The sequence below is a fragment of the Mustelus asterias genome, chromosome 18, assembly GCF_964213995.1.
Source record: "Mustelus asterias chromosome 18, sMusAst1.hap1.1, whole genome shotgun sequence".
Classification (NCBI taxonomy): domain Eukaryota; kingdom Metazoa; phylum Chordata; class Chondrichthyes; order Carcharhiniformes; family Triakidae; genus Mustelus; species Mustelus asterias.
Window position 1 is genome coordinate 2,552,532 of NC_135818.1, and position 14,894 is coordinate 2,567,425.

General features: G+C 42.7%; 1 protein-coding gene across 4 annotated transcripts in view; it reads left to right on the forward strand.

Annotated features, from left to right (window-relative positions):
- The first annotated feature begins 2,646 nt into the window (after positions 1-2,646).
- stxbp6 (syntaxin binding protein 6 (amisyn)) overlaps positions 2,647-14,894 on the forward strand; it is a 203,870-nt gene continuing 191,622 nt past the window's right edge. For 2 of the 4 annotated variants that reach the window (XR_013499973.1, XM_078233275.1), the window contains exon 1: positions 2,647-2,894. The gene's annotated coding sequence lies outside the window, so the exon portion shown is untranslated. Of the gene's footprint in view, positions 3,010-14,894 lie in introns of all 4 variants that reach the window. The other 2 variants (XM_078233276.1, XR_013499974.1) reach the window with 2 other exon arrangements.

The window sequence follows — 14,894 nt, forward strand, 5'->3', positions numbered from 1 at the left end:
GTGACCTTCTCACCAAGAAGGCTTTCAGAAATGCAGTTAACATCAAAAAAACTTGCATTTATAGAGCCTTGCACAACCTTCAGATATCTCACTGTGTGGAAAAAGGTGATGAATGAATGTTAAATTTTAAATACTGTTGCAACATGTTGGGTTGGGGGAGGGGGGCGGACATGCATGAATGAATTGATTCACAGCAAGGACCCACAAAAGGTGATGAGGGAAATGACCAATTCCTGCTTTTGTGTGGTGTTAGTTCATAGAATCCCTACAATGCAGGAGGCCATTCAGCCCATCAAGTCTGCTCCAACTCTGTGACAGAATCCCCCACCCTCTCCTCAAAATAAGCATAAAACCATAAGATATAGGAGCAGAATCAGGCCATTCAGCCCATCGAGTCTGCTCCACCACTCAATCATGGCTGATAAGTTTCTCAACCCCATTCTCTTGCTTTTTCCCCATAACCTTTGATCCCCTTACCAATCAAGAACTTATCTATCTCTGCCTTAAATACATTCAATGACCTGATCGCCACAGCCTTCATATTTACCCCACTAATCCCTCTAACCTACATATCTTGGGAAACTAAGCAGCAATTTAGCATGGCCAATCCACCTAACCTTCACATCTTTGGACACCAAGGGACAATTTAGCACGGCCAATCCACCTAAGCTGCTCATCTTGGGAGTGTGGGAGGAAACTGGAGCACCCGGTGGAAACCACGGAGACATGGGGAGAACATGCAAACTCCACACAAGCAGTCATCCGAGGCCGGAATCGAACCTGGGTCATTGGTGCCGCGAGGCAGCAGTGATAACCACTATGCCACCATTGATGAATAAATATTGAGTAGAATACGAGAAGAACACCCTAGTCTTCACTGATGTTCACTTAAAAGAATGATGGACTTGAATCCCGTCTGACTCTGAGTGCCAAATTGCTTCACTAAGGGGCGGCACGGTAGTATAGTGGTTAGCTGCCTCACAGCGCCAGGGACCCAGATTCGATTCCCGGCTTGGATCATTGTCTGTGTGGAGTTTGCATGTTTTCCCCGTGTCTGTGTGGGTTTCCTCCAGGTGCTCCAGTTTCCTCCCGCAGTCTGAAAGATGTGCTGGTCAAGTGCATTGGCTATGCTAAATTCTCCCTGTGTATCCGAACAGGTGCCGGAGTGTGGCGACTCAGGGATTTTCACAGTAATTTCATTGCAGTGTTACTGTAAGCCTATTTGTGACACGAATAAATCAACTTATAATCACTAATAATGAAGCTCTTGGGGGGACTTGCTTCTTATTGTCCCAGTCCTGGTTCAGTGAGCCATCTGCAGCACAGTCCAACCTTGATATGGATGTGTCCTTATTGCAACCTGTTACCAAATTCAGTATCAACCATTCTGTGCCCAGAAGCTCAGGCTGTCCCCAAACTCTGGGCTTTGGTTATGTGATGTGGAGATGCCGGTGTTGGACTGGGGTAAACACAGTAAGAGTTTTAACAACACCAGGTTAAAGTCCAACAGGTTTATTTGGTAGCAAATACCATAAGCTTTTGGAGCGCTGCTCCTTCATCAGACTCTCCACCTGACTCCACTCCATCTGATGAAGGAGCAGCGCTCCGAAAGCTTATGGTATTTGCTACCAAATAAACCTGTTGGACTTTAACCTGGTGTTGTTAAAACTCTTACTTTGGTTATGTGTCCAAAGTTTCTCTTGCTGTAAGTTTTACTGCAGTTGCTGCTGGGCTGAAGCTGCCCCTGTGTGCTCTGAGATTGCTCTGACTGCTCAGTGCAGCTTTGACCTTGGTTCAGTCAAACCCTGCTGGATCTGACCTTCACCCTGCAGCAGGGTCCGGGCAATGTGATTGGCTGTCCTGCCCTCCCGGGCTACCAATCAGCGGCGGCGACGAGAGGGCGCTCCCCAATCAGCGGCCGCCTGACAGAGGAAACCAATCAGCGGGGCGGCCCAGCGGAGGCGACCAATCAGAGGAAGGTGGGCGTGGGAAAGATGAAACAACGGCGGGCAGGATGAAGCAGCCAATCAGCGGCGGCTCTGGGCGGTGAGGAAGGGACCAATCAGAGGAGGCGCGCTGTGGCAGGGGAACCAATTAGCAGCGGAGCAGGTGGAGGGCACGTGGGTCCGGGCGGTGGGCGCCTGCGCAGTGTGGGGCGGGGCGGAGCCGGGGGCGGGGTTCGGGGGCGGGGCCTGGGCCGGGCCGGGGGCGGGGTTCGGGGGCGGGGCCAAGGCCCGTCCGGGGGCGGGGTGGAGCCGGGGGCGGGGGCGGGGTCCTGGGCCGATCCGGGGGCGGGGCCGATCCGGGGGCGGGGTCCTGGGCCGATCCGGGGGCGGGGTTCGGGGGGCGGGGGGGGGGGCGGGGTCCAGGGGCGGGGCCTGGGCCGATCCCGGGGCGGGGAGGAGCTGGGGGCGGGGTCCTGGGCGGGGGCGGGGCCGATCCGGGGGCGGGGCCGATCCGGGGGCGGGGTCCTGGGCCAATCCGGGGGCGGGATTCGGGGGGGGCGGGGTCCAGGGGCGGGGCCTGGGCCGATCCGGGGGCGGGGAGGAGCTGGGGGCGGGGGCGGGGAGGAGCTGGGGGCGGGGGCGGGGGCGGGGAGGAGCTGGGGGCGGGGGCGGGGAGGAGCTGGGGGCGGGGGCGGGGGCGGGGTCCTGGGCCGATCCGGGGGCGGGGCCGCTCCGTTGGGCTCGGAGCGGGTGACAGTCGGCAGCAGCCCGAGCTGAGGGGGAGTTTGGTGAGGAGTTTAGCCCGGAGTGTCTCTGAGTGAAGCGGGTGATGTGAGGATCGTGCCGCCGCCGCCGTGTGTGTGAGGGAGGGAGCGGGAGACGGCTGGCGGGAGCCGGCCGCCGCTTCAGCACCTCCACAGGAGCGGCAAAGTTGTTGTGAAGAGGCGGGTAAGTGAGGCAGGGATTGCCCCTCTCGTCAAAACCCTGCCTGCTGCTCAGCGCGGCCAAACTGACAGAGATTCCAGACCCCAACCTGGAAACAAACCCGGGAATAAAACAACAGGTAAAACAAACTTCAAATTAAACCGCAAGAAGAAAGTTAAATTGTCCTTTAAAAAAAAATATCCAGGAATAAAACAGCAGGAAGAACAAATTTAGAATTAAACAGGAATTGAAATTAAAAAACAAATTTAAATGTATAAACATCAGGGAAAAACAAACTGAAACTGTCCCTAAAACATGTCCAGGGTTATTGACAAAACAAAAATGAACCAGCCAGGTAAATGTGTGCAGTTTCAGCAGTCACTTTCCAGCTGGAGTTTGCCTCTGATGGGGAAATGTGTTTTTCCTGCCCCCCTCTCCCTCTCCCCCTTCTGTTTATAAGGTTTCTTTTTCCGACTTTTTTATTTTTTCCAGTTAATGACCCTGAGTAAATTGCCTTTTGGCTTTTCCAGTGCCTGAGGAGAACTTGCATGCCAAGGATTCTTCTTGTACACAAGGAACTCGCTCATTCTCTCTCTCTGCAAAAAGACAGCAACTCTCACAAGTTTCCTCAATCGTTCTCACTGCTATCTCAGCTCACACTTCAAGGCAAAAACTGGGTGAACTAATCATCAAAATCAAATTTATTTTATCCCCTGCAAAGCTAAAACTCTTTGGCAAGCATTACATGTCGCCACTCGCAGTCTTTTAAATATATATAGGTTTTGGTTTAATATAATATGCATTCATATCATTATTAATTCTGAATTGTAATGCCAACTCAACAGCTTTATTATATTAAGTTCTTTTACTCCATCCTTAAATTTACAAAGCCGATGTTCAAAGTGTACCTGGCAAATCCAAATCTATTCCATGCTTGCTTCAAAAATCAAATTCCAATTCATGGTCCCCACAAGAGAGAGACAAACAAGATCCAAACTGATAAGATAATGCATCGCACCCTATCTTGGGTTTGATCTGATGCTTGATCTTAGCCCTAAGGCTTGAGAAACTCAACAGCCTTTCCTTCTCGCCTGGGCTGAGAGTTTTCTGTTCTCAGCACTGATCTCACAAGATTAGTGGAGTTGATGTGTCTACTGTTTGAGGGAGCTGAGCTGCTTGTTACAGGCTGAAATGGATTGACAGCAAAAGGGATGTTAAATTCATTTTAATCGAAGTTGTTGGCAATGAAATGTCCTCGTCTTAAATAATTTAGAAGTTTGAATCAACCTATTTAACATCTGTTAGCATATTATAAACTTCTTAACTTTGACCCTGTGGGGCTGTTAAAATTTAATCCACTGTTTCTTTGCTTAGTTCCTTGTGCAGCATATCAGAAACCTGGCTTCCTTCACACTGGTCACTTTTTCATTGCGATTTGTTGTTTTTAATGGAGGAACAGTTTTTGAGTTGAAAGTTTGATCTTTTGCCAGAAGTGCACATTTTAATTAAATTGCTAATTTGGTGTTTGTATCAAACTGAACCAGTGATTTGAAAGTAGTTGCTCAGTGACTGTAGCATCTTGTCTATAAGACAAATGGATGTACCAGTAAAGTGTGAAGCCTTGTACTCTCATACATTTGGTGCAGCTTTTTAAAGTACAGGACTGACTCGTCATACCAGATTGGTTAATTGGCCTTTGTTCAGCTGTATATGCAAATAAAAATTACAAGTTTATTGCCTATTTGGAAAATGTTTTAATAGGCATAGTGTACAATTATTTCTTTATCGGTCGACTGTTCACTCTCGTGGCAAATGTCACTAGTACTTATACAGTTTGATGCTAGGTGTATAACATTATTGAGGTAGAATATTATTGTAATGTAAGCATTAGTATCGGAGCTGTGCTAACTTATTTATGATGTGGAGATGCCGGCGTTGAACTGGGGTAAACACAGAAGTCTCACAACACCAGGTTAAAGTCCAACAGATTTATTTGGTAGCAAATACACAGCAAATTTCCTTGTGTATTTGCTACCAAATAAATCTGTTGGACTTGAATCTGGTGTAGTGAGACTTCTTACTAACTTATTTATCCAACATAGAATAGTTTGTCGGCAAGAATGTCAGGTGGCACAGTGGTTAGCACTGCTGCCTCACAGTGCAGGGACCTGGGTTCAATTCCGGCCTTGGGTCACTGTGTGGAGTTTGCACATTCGCCCTGTGTCTGTGTGAGTTTCTTCTGGGTGCTCCGGTTTCTTCCCACAGACTAAAGATGTGCAGGTTACTTGGATTGGCCATGCTAAGTTGCCTGTTTGTGTAGGTTAGATGGATTAGCCATGGTAAATGTGAGGTTACGGGGATTGGGTGGGGGAAAAAGCCTGGCTTAAATACTGAGTTGGTGCAGACTTGATAGGCTGAATGGCTGCCTCCTGCACTGTAGGGCTGATATGGTTCTATGGTTTCTATGAATGAAAGTCTTTATGGGGTTGACATAGCCACTTTATGGATACCTGTGGAGTAAGCTCCAATTTTAGTCATTGCAAAACAAAATAATTAATTTGATCGAAAAACCCGTTCTTCCACTTGGGTGCAGTGCTCGTGAGTGTCATATCTTGTCCTTTTCCACTTCAGCAAGCTGATATTATCCAAGATGATTTTGTCCAGTAACTTTGAGTCATGACTGGATGTGGCCAAGTATATGTTTGTTTGAAGTTTATTTCAACATCAATAACGGATGCATTAAAAGTCTCCCATTTTGCATATGTACTAAATTACTTCCCAAAGCCATCTAAAATGATTCTGGGAGCAATTTCAACTCCTGCTCTGTGGAGCTTCCTTCTGATTTCCTTCACAATGTAGTGTTAAATTTGACTTGAAGCAGAATTGGGAAAAAGTTTGTCAACTCCGCTATTCCCTTTGGAAAACATGAATGCAGGTGGTTGATTTCAGCATACAGCTGTTTCAAGATGAGCTTCATGGAAATAACCAAACATTGTGTGAAAAACAAACAAACTTGTATTCAACATTGTTTATTTTAATCCATTCTTATTTGGAAAACAGTTGTCGCTGTATGTTCAGAATGTTTATGTCTGAAACCTTGTGTGTGTGCGTTCTGAAAATAAAAGTGATTTATGGTTACTTCTCCCCTTAAGTTAGTTTAAAAAATTATGCCACATGTATAATTAGTCATTGAAGTTCATAAACTACAGATATTGTTAAATATAACATCCTCTGAATTGCTTGAAGCAAGCTGCTCCAGTCAGATCTTTGGATAGCTGTATGCTTTGCTGTCTGTTCTGTCATCCTTATTTTTACAATGCCTCTTTATTTGTTCGTGGGATGTGGATGTTGCTGACAAGGCCAGCATTTTTTGCTCATTCCTAATTGCCCTTGAATGTGCTGGCTTGCTACGGCCATTTCATAGGGGAATTCAGAATCAATCTCATTGCTTTGGATCTGAAGTCACATGGAAGCCAGACCTGGTAAGGATGGCAAATTGCCTTCCTTGAAGGTCATTGACATTAGTGAACCAGTTGGGTTTTTACGGCAATCTAATGGTTTAATAGTTGGCATTACAGATATTAGCTTTCATTCCAGATTTATTTAACTAACTGAATTTAAATTCCCTGGCTGCATTGATAGGATTTCAATTAGTATCCCTGCATTATTAGTCCAGGTCTAAAACCCTCACTTTTACAGTATAAATCTCATCCTATTTACTTTCTCATTGGCTCTCTTCTCGCCCCACAGATCTGCTGAGATTTTCCAGCATTTTCTGCTTTTGTTTCAGACTCCAGCATCTGCAATATTTCGGCTTTTATCTCTGGATCACTAGTCTAGTGACATAACCAGAATGCAACTGTACCTGTGCTATTAGCGCAGTTAATGTACACAAAACATGACTAAAAATAAGCTAGGATTCGATCATCAAAATTGCACATGTTTCAGTCTATTTTGATAAGTTGTTTTACCCTTTTTTTTGTTTAGTTTGGATTTAGCCAGATGTGAAGAGTGAGTAACAAGAGAAATTCTGTAATCTATTTCAGGTTTCTACAGTACAGTAGAACCTGCCTTGTGGACTGTAAGATGTGATATTTATGATTGGACCATACCAATCAGGATTATTTCAAGGTTCTTCTATTTTCTTTTATTTTCATTTAGTTGGGGAGAGCCATGCGGGAGTTTTGAAACCAAGTGGGGCCCATTTAAAATGCCACTGGTTCATGGTGACTCCAATTTCCTTTTTTTTCCCGCCAAATCAAATTTCACTTTCAATATATTGCATCATAGGATTACCGCTGGATTTTTGGAGATGATGGTCTCCAATTTTTCTGATTTCTCCACAAAGATAGAAAGCAGGATTCTTGCCTGTCAGATACTGTAGCATGATTCTTCACTGTAATCAAAGCCACTGGATTATAATCTTTGCATATCTCGGTCTATTCCTTTTGCACAAGATGGTGGAATTTTTACTTGTTTCTGGTGTTTGTTTATTGCAGTTCTGTTCTGTGAAAGCAGTAAATGGATTGTCAGTGTTCTGGATTTTGCAGTGGTGGTGATGATGAGACTCAGTATTCACCATCACTACTCCACTGCAAGTGGCATCAACTTCTGGAGTCCACACTTCCCTCAATAATGCAGAAATCCAGAAAATTGCTGTCAGTGTTTCTAGGTTGCTCCAGAGGGTGCGCTGTTGAGGCACTTCCAGACTGCAGTATCGAATAGATGTTGTAATACTGTACTGAAAGAAGGAGGCTGTCTGAGAAGTAAGCACAGGCATGGATAGATGTGTGTAGTGTCTTATGAATTATTTTATTTTGAGTCTGCTTCAAAGGGATTAGATCTTTAAATGTGAATGATGCAAGGAATGAGAATTTTCTTTGGTTTTGGGAATGTTTTTTCTTCTCTGCAGTGGCTTTTATAATAACCCATAGTTTCTGCTTTCTCCTGCTTGCTTGAGATGGATGTCATCAGGATTCTGTGAAATGCACCATTTTTCTAGATTGTTTTATGTGAATTTGTATTGCCGACTATTTCTGAAAGTGCTTTCTTACGATTCCCTGCTCTTTTAAACTGTTATTGATGGACAGGTAAGAAATCTATCACCGTGAGACAACAAAAGTTGAAGACTTCTTAGTAAATGGATTTTTAAACTTTAATACTGGGTTTGGTGGTGTGAACCTTGGGCTTAGTGGGTTTTGAATCAAGTGGTGAAGGGTTTTAAGTCTCACTTCAGACGGCCCTCATGCACAAGATGAGAATATCTTTCTAAATAGCTAGCAGCTGTCCAATGTGGTACTCAAATCTGGTGCTCATTGGTCACAGCTGTTGTCCTGCGTCTGAGTCCAAAAAACTGAGTTCGGATGGGAATATTTTTGTGGCAAACCAGCATTTTGTTATCTCTGGAGAGAGAATTGAGCTAACATTTTGAAGTCTGGGTGATTCTTCACAGGAGCTCTGATGAAGAGTCATGCAGACCTGAAACATTAACTCTATTCTCTCTCTACAGATGCTGTCAGACCTGCTGAGACTTTTCTGCATTTTCTGTTTTTGTTTCAGATTCCAGCATCCGCAGTAATTTGCTTTGACTTGTTTTCTCTGCTTTACTGAAAAAAAAATTGCGAGAATTGCTTTATTGTTTAATTTGAAATATTTCTAAATCCTGTAATTTTTGAGGGAGAGAATTATATTTGGGAGCAGAAAGGATTAACCTTTCTTAAACTATGGATATTGCTTGTTTTACTGCGTGTTACATCTGTCTGCTTCTTGTTGTTCAAATCCCAGCAGAATTGCTGATTGAATACACAATATGCTTATGGTTGAAGTAATCTGTTTAGCATAAATTATCTTTGATCATATAAAATGCTTAAATATGCAACCATGGCTTTTTATTCATCACCTGTGGTTCAATTAATGTGTGATGCACGGGCTTTTTACTGACTGTCGAGTTTTCAAAATACAGAATGTATTAGTGCAAGTATTTGAGGAATCGTTGAGCTATTTATGAAATAGAGCTTCATTTGCATTTTGAGCCTAATGTATGAAAATGCATCATCAACCAGTGCTCCGGAATTAGGTGGCCTAAAAATTGATGGGGGAAACTAAGGAAAATGACTGGAGCAGGAAGTTAATATTCTAAATGTTAAAAAACAGTTTTAATTGGCGATTCTATCAAGCCAATGACAAGTAAAGGGTACTCGGTCATGCATGCCTTCATGAAAAATTAAAAATTCACAAATGTACAACTCTATGCTGCTTAAGACTGAAGCTAGTAAGTGGAACACCTTCTCTTGTATGTCGAGGCTCCACACCAACATTGTATCACAGAATCTCTTGCTTGTGCACTCACCCTTCCCCTGTCCCAGCATCACCTTTGGCATCTCAGTCCTATTCTTTGAATTCTGACCCTCTCTGCACTCTCCTTCCTACCTTTGAATCTATCTTTTCAGCTGACTGTGTTCATTATTTTCTAAAGCATCTTAGAATGTTTTTCTCTACATAAAGGGAAGAGAAGCCTCTTTACCTAGAGTGTAATCAGAATGTGGAGCTTGTTACCTTACGGCGATGTGCAGACAAGTAGTATAGGTACATTTAAGGGAATGTTAGATGAGTGTATGAGGGAGGGAGGAGTAGGAGAATATGTTGATGTTTGCATAAAGTAAGGTGTGAGGAGGCTTGTACACCAGCAATAACAAAAGCTATTGGGACATCGAAGTTCCAATGATATGTGGATCTAGACAGTAATCATCCAAAGGAAGTGTCACTACTCTGCTAATCAATGAAATTAATGCTAAGTAGGCAGTGATATCAGCCTTCATGTGCCTCTTGATTTCTCTGGTTGGATGCCCTACTGCAGGCAGAATTATGCCAGGCTTTCGTCACAGTAAGAAGTCTCACAACACCAGGTTAAAGTCCAACAGGTTTATTTGGCCGCACAAGCTTTCGGAGTCTTGCTCCTTCATCAGGTGAGTGAGGACTTGTGTTCACAAACAGGGAATATACGGACACAGACTCAAATTACAAGATAATGGTTGGAATGCGAGTCTGTGAACACAAGTCCTCACTCACCTGATGAAGGAGCGAGACTCCGAAAGCTTGTGCTGTCAAATAAACCTGTTGGACTTTAACCTGGTGTTGTGAGACTTCTTACTGTGCTTACCCCAGTCCAACGCCGGCATCTCCACATCAAGGTTTTCGTCAACCAGGCATGGTGAATAACTCACAGGTGCAATTATCAAAATCAGGAGTGGAGAAGTTGAATGATATTACCAAAATCAGGGAGGTTACAGAAATGCAGTGATATTCACCTATGCAGGAAGACTGAAGGGAAAACAGGAACAGTGCTGGAACTACCATCATGTTCTTCTTTACTATGATTCTTGCTAATCAGGGTATGAGAGAGCCCCATTTTTGTCTCAATCAGTCCCATCCTGTGGTGCTTGGATTCAGTGGTTCACAGGCCTCAATGACGGACATTGTCTGTTGCCATTCAGTGCCTCTATGATGTAAAAATCAGGTAAAATTCTGCCTCGCTTATGGCAGATCAGACTGTATATTTTGTCATATTGCTGACTTTGCTGTTCAAACTCAATGCCCAAAGTGAGTTATTAAGTTCTTCTCTTCCAGCTGTTTGGGCTGAATATTCTATTGTGCTGTCCTATGTAATATGTGATTGTATGTGTCCTATGCTTTTTCAAGTACAACTCTAATTAGCTGTCATGTATATCATTCCCTGAGCAAGAATGTTGGTCAAAGATGATCCATTCTGTATATTAACAATTACGGTCAGGTGACATAAAACATGCTTTGATAAATCTCTAATCTGATTTAAAGTAAGAGGACACATTAGGAATTTGAGGTATTTACGTACATGATAAACCTGAAGATGGTAACACAGCCTTACTGACAGTAAATACTGGAACATACTGTTAGATCCTTAAATCAGAAATTAAACCTTTATTTTGGATCCTGTCTTCCATTTTGTAAGTCTTGGTTTTAAGGCAGTGAAGAAACAAAACTGCCTTATCTCAGTATTAGCACATTTTAAAATAATCTGGTAATCTAATCTTGTTAACTTGTTTCGCTATCAGTGCTCCACCTCTGTGTTATATTAACAGACTGCAGATTTATACAGTTAGCTTTGTTCCATACTGTGCTATTTTAATGTTGAGCATTCAACACATGAACAGACTGAATGATACTTTGAACATCTTTTGCTTTAAACCCACCCAGTGAACGAGACAGCAATAAATCTAATCTACCAACATGGGTGTTCTAGGTTACTGTAAACATCCTTGATTTGATAAGGTCATTCAGATCCTGTTAGAGACAGCTGGCAGCAATTCAACAAAACACTGAAATTCATACAGTATTTTTTGACTTTATATCAGTCATTGGGAAGTTGAGAATCCAAGCAGCTTTGCTGATTGTGTGAATGTTAAATCCTTTATATAGCTACGGAGCATGTTAGGTTTTGCATGTTGGAATATAATAGCATTTTGATCCTATCAAGATATCTTGAACAAGATAGTATCACTTCTTAGCCAAGGCTAAGATCAAGCCCAAAATGGGGGGGCAATGCCTCATCTTGTCAGCTTGGATCTTGTTTTGTGTCTCTCGTGGCGATCTTGAATTGGATTCAATTGGATTTGATTTTGGGTTTTGGAGCAAGCATGGAATGGATTTAGGTTTTCTGAGCATTGGCTTTCTAACTTTAAGAATGGAGTAAAAAATATTTTTAAAAGTTGGGTTTGACAATGAACTTCTGATATCCTGTTGACCAATTGTACTCCAGTGGTAGCAGGGCAACACGCACTGTGTGGCTGATTTGTCAAAAGAAAGACAACCTAAAAGACTTGCTGAGATTTTCCAACATTTTCTGTTTTTGTTTCTGATTCCAGCAGTGTTTTGCTTTTATCTAAAAGTTTTTGCTGCTTTGACTCTGATAATCGTGTAGGTATTTGGGAATTTAAAGTGCAAAAACAATAAATAAGGAATGTTATTTTCACATCACTTTGGCAATTGATGCTAGTGATCAGTTTGTTTAAGTTAGTTAGCGAAGCTTGAAATTTAAAGTGTTGTTTCCATTTTTTTTTAGTTTGTTTATTGTGTCACAAGCAATGAAGTTACTGTGAAAAATCCACTCGTTGCCCCACTTGGGTGCCTGTTCAGGTACACTGAGGGAGAATTTAGCCAAAGCATCTAACCAGCACATCTTTCGGACTGTAGGAGGAAACCGGACCACTCGGAGGAAACCTGCGCAGACATGGGGAGAGCGTACAGATTCCGCACAAACTGTGACCCACCCGGGAATCAAACCTGGGTCCTTGGTGCTGTGAAGCAGCAGTGCTAACCACTGTGCCACCGTGCCGCCCATAGTATAGTAGAAATTCAGTTACAAACATGTGCAAATTATGTGCTGATGGAGGCATTAATATTAGTTTTGTGTAAAGCTTTGTTTAAATGAGGAACCAGCCCAAGATTTGCAATATCTAGACTATTGGCCAATACTGGCAATCCATGCTGGGGCCAAATCTGCCTCGTAATTCGTGCTTTGATCTACTGTGGAGTACATTCTCCATTATGCATTCCAACCAGTTAATGTGCATAACAGAGCATAGGCGGTCTGTTCTGAGCAAGTAGTAGTTCCTGTGCTGTAACCAGACACATTTTGCACAAGATGAAAATGGGATTGTCTGTTTAGAATGCTTTATGGTCAGGCAACTGTCCGTGGAGAATTGGTATAAAGCAGTGTGATCCAGTTAGTGTGGGAATCATAATTTGGGCACCAGGATTTGATACAAAAACAGTTGTGGTGTCTTGCCTGCAATAGGATGAGTGGAATCTCACTTAGTTCCTGGCTACCACCAGGCAGGTAATCGGAGAGAATGAAAAGTGAGTTATGAGCTGATCCCCACAGATGCAAATGGTGGGTCAGACAATTCTGGAGCACGATAGTCAGTGAGGGGGAGAAAAAGTTGTGGTTTTTAAAGTCAATTCACCAAAAAATTTATTAACATGCCTAAGAGGCAGGAGAAGGAAAAAAATGTAATTTCGCAGTTCTGACATTGGTCAGAAAAATGTGTGGCAGGTACCTTTATCATGAATACACCAAATTGCTGATTTTAAGATCTGGGACAAGGATGCCACGTTTCAGTCCTGATGCATCAAGAGGCAATGAGATCATCAAGTGCTTATTACAGAAGTTCACCATTGATAGAATAATTGTCTGTTGGCTACAAGTTTAATACAAATATGTTTGGAATTAAGTTGGGTAAGTTTCTTTCTTGGGGAATAGGGGACTGTGTTAGCATATTGACCTTTCATCCTATGGAACAGTGAGGTCAGTCCAAGCTGACCCCAGTTGAAAGCCATCCCATTTCTATCTGAAACAAAGCTTGTGCAGTTTTCACCAGTTTTGTGTGGGTGCACAAAAAAGATATTCACACGATGACGCATGGCTGGTGGGTAACTAAAATTTAACCAGTATTATTCTAAGACTATTATTACTACAGATCAGCTATGATGGAATTGAATGGCAGAATAGGCTCGGAGCCAAATGGTTGAGTCCTGCATCTTTGTCAGTAATGAGTAAAGACTTCTTCGTGGGGCTTAAATTATCTGTCAATTCTAGGATATTAGATATGCCAAAAAATCGGTTTCTGTTCTTGTATTGAGCACTCCATTCTCATAAAGTGCTGTAGTAATTTGCCACCTGTGTGTTTGGGGAAACTATGTTGTGATCCCAGGTACAAGACTACATGGTGCTTACACCCTCACTACTTCTGCCCCATTCTATAACTAGTGGTTCTATCCTCCCGTCCCCCACCCCTCTCCCTCCCAACCCAAGACATATCTGCTTCAAGTTTGACATGGACTGAAATTTCTTTAAAAGTTAATTTGGGGGTTTAAAAAAAACTCCCTGCTTTTGATTTTAAACTTGTTAAACAGCAATGCATATGTATGGACAAACCTTGACATGGCCACCCCAATGTTGAAAGTTCTGAGAATTTGGTGGTGAAATCTGATTGCATATACTGCTTGGGTTCTCCTGAACTCTGAAATGTCCCTGTTGGATGTGAGCTCGTTCAGAAATGATCAACCTGCCTTGTAAAACCTGCCTCCGAGTTTTTCCTATGAACCCTCTGTTCCTCCAATCTCTGATATAGTTTTATAATCCATTTTCAACCTTTGTGCTTGTGGTACTTGTTATTTAATACTGCAATTATGCATGGATGTATGAAACTTGTACTCCTGGAGCACACAAGTGCCCTGCTATTAATAGGAGGTTTATAGTTGCCATTAATTAACATGATGTTCCTGGAGTTACAGAACTCATAGCTTGTTTCTGTTGTCCAAACTGCTTCCACAAAATCTCCGAGTTTAATTTCAGGACTTGTGATTTGACTCTTTTAAGTCAGGCTGACTTTTCAGTGATTATATTTTGGCTAAAATTCTGTTTTGTCATCAGGGTAATTCATACAAAGGTTTTATATTAGTTGCTATGGTTTGAGAGTGAATAGACGCAGGTGAGAAAATTTGGCAGGATTTTGTCACTAACCACAATGTATTGAAGTTGAGAAGTTCTGGCTGAGTAGCAAAGATTTTCTGGCGTGTGGATTCTTGGGAGCATTTCAAACAGGAAGCATTGTATGCATTAAGCAGCTGGTTTTGTGGTAATATCTGCAGTATGTTTGTGTGGGTGACTATGTTGACTGATCAGTTCAATGCACTGTTAATTCCGATAATACTGAGTTTCTCTATGTTGAAACAACTCCTAATTTCTGGGCCCTGGTCCAGTCTTCACCTTTAAAGCTGAAACTGATACTGGATACAGCCTTGTCTGGATATTGTCTGCATTGGCGCCAAAGTAAAATGTTCTGTCCTCGAGTGACTGAGGAGATTTTGTGGCATAGTGGGTTATGTCTCTGCCTCTGAGCAAGAAGCTCCGGGTTCAAGTTTCACCCGAGGAACTGATAGCCAAGGAAGTTTCTTTATAACAGGGCCAAGCAGGCTGGTTATCAA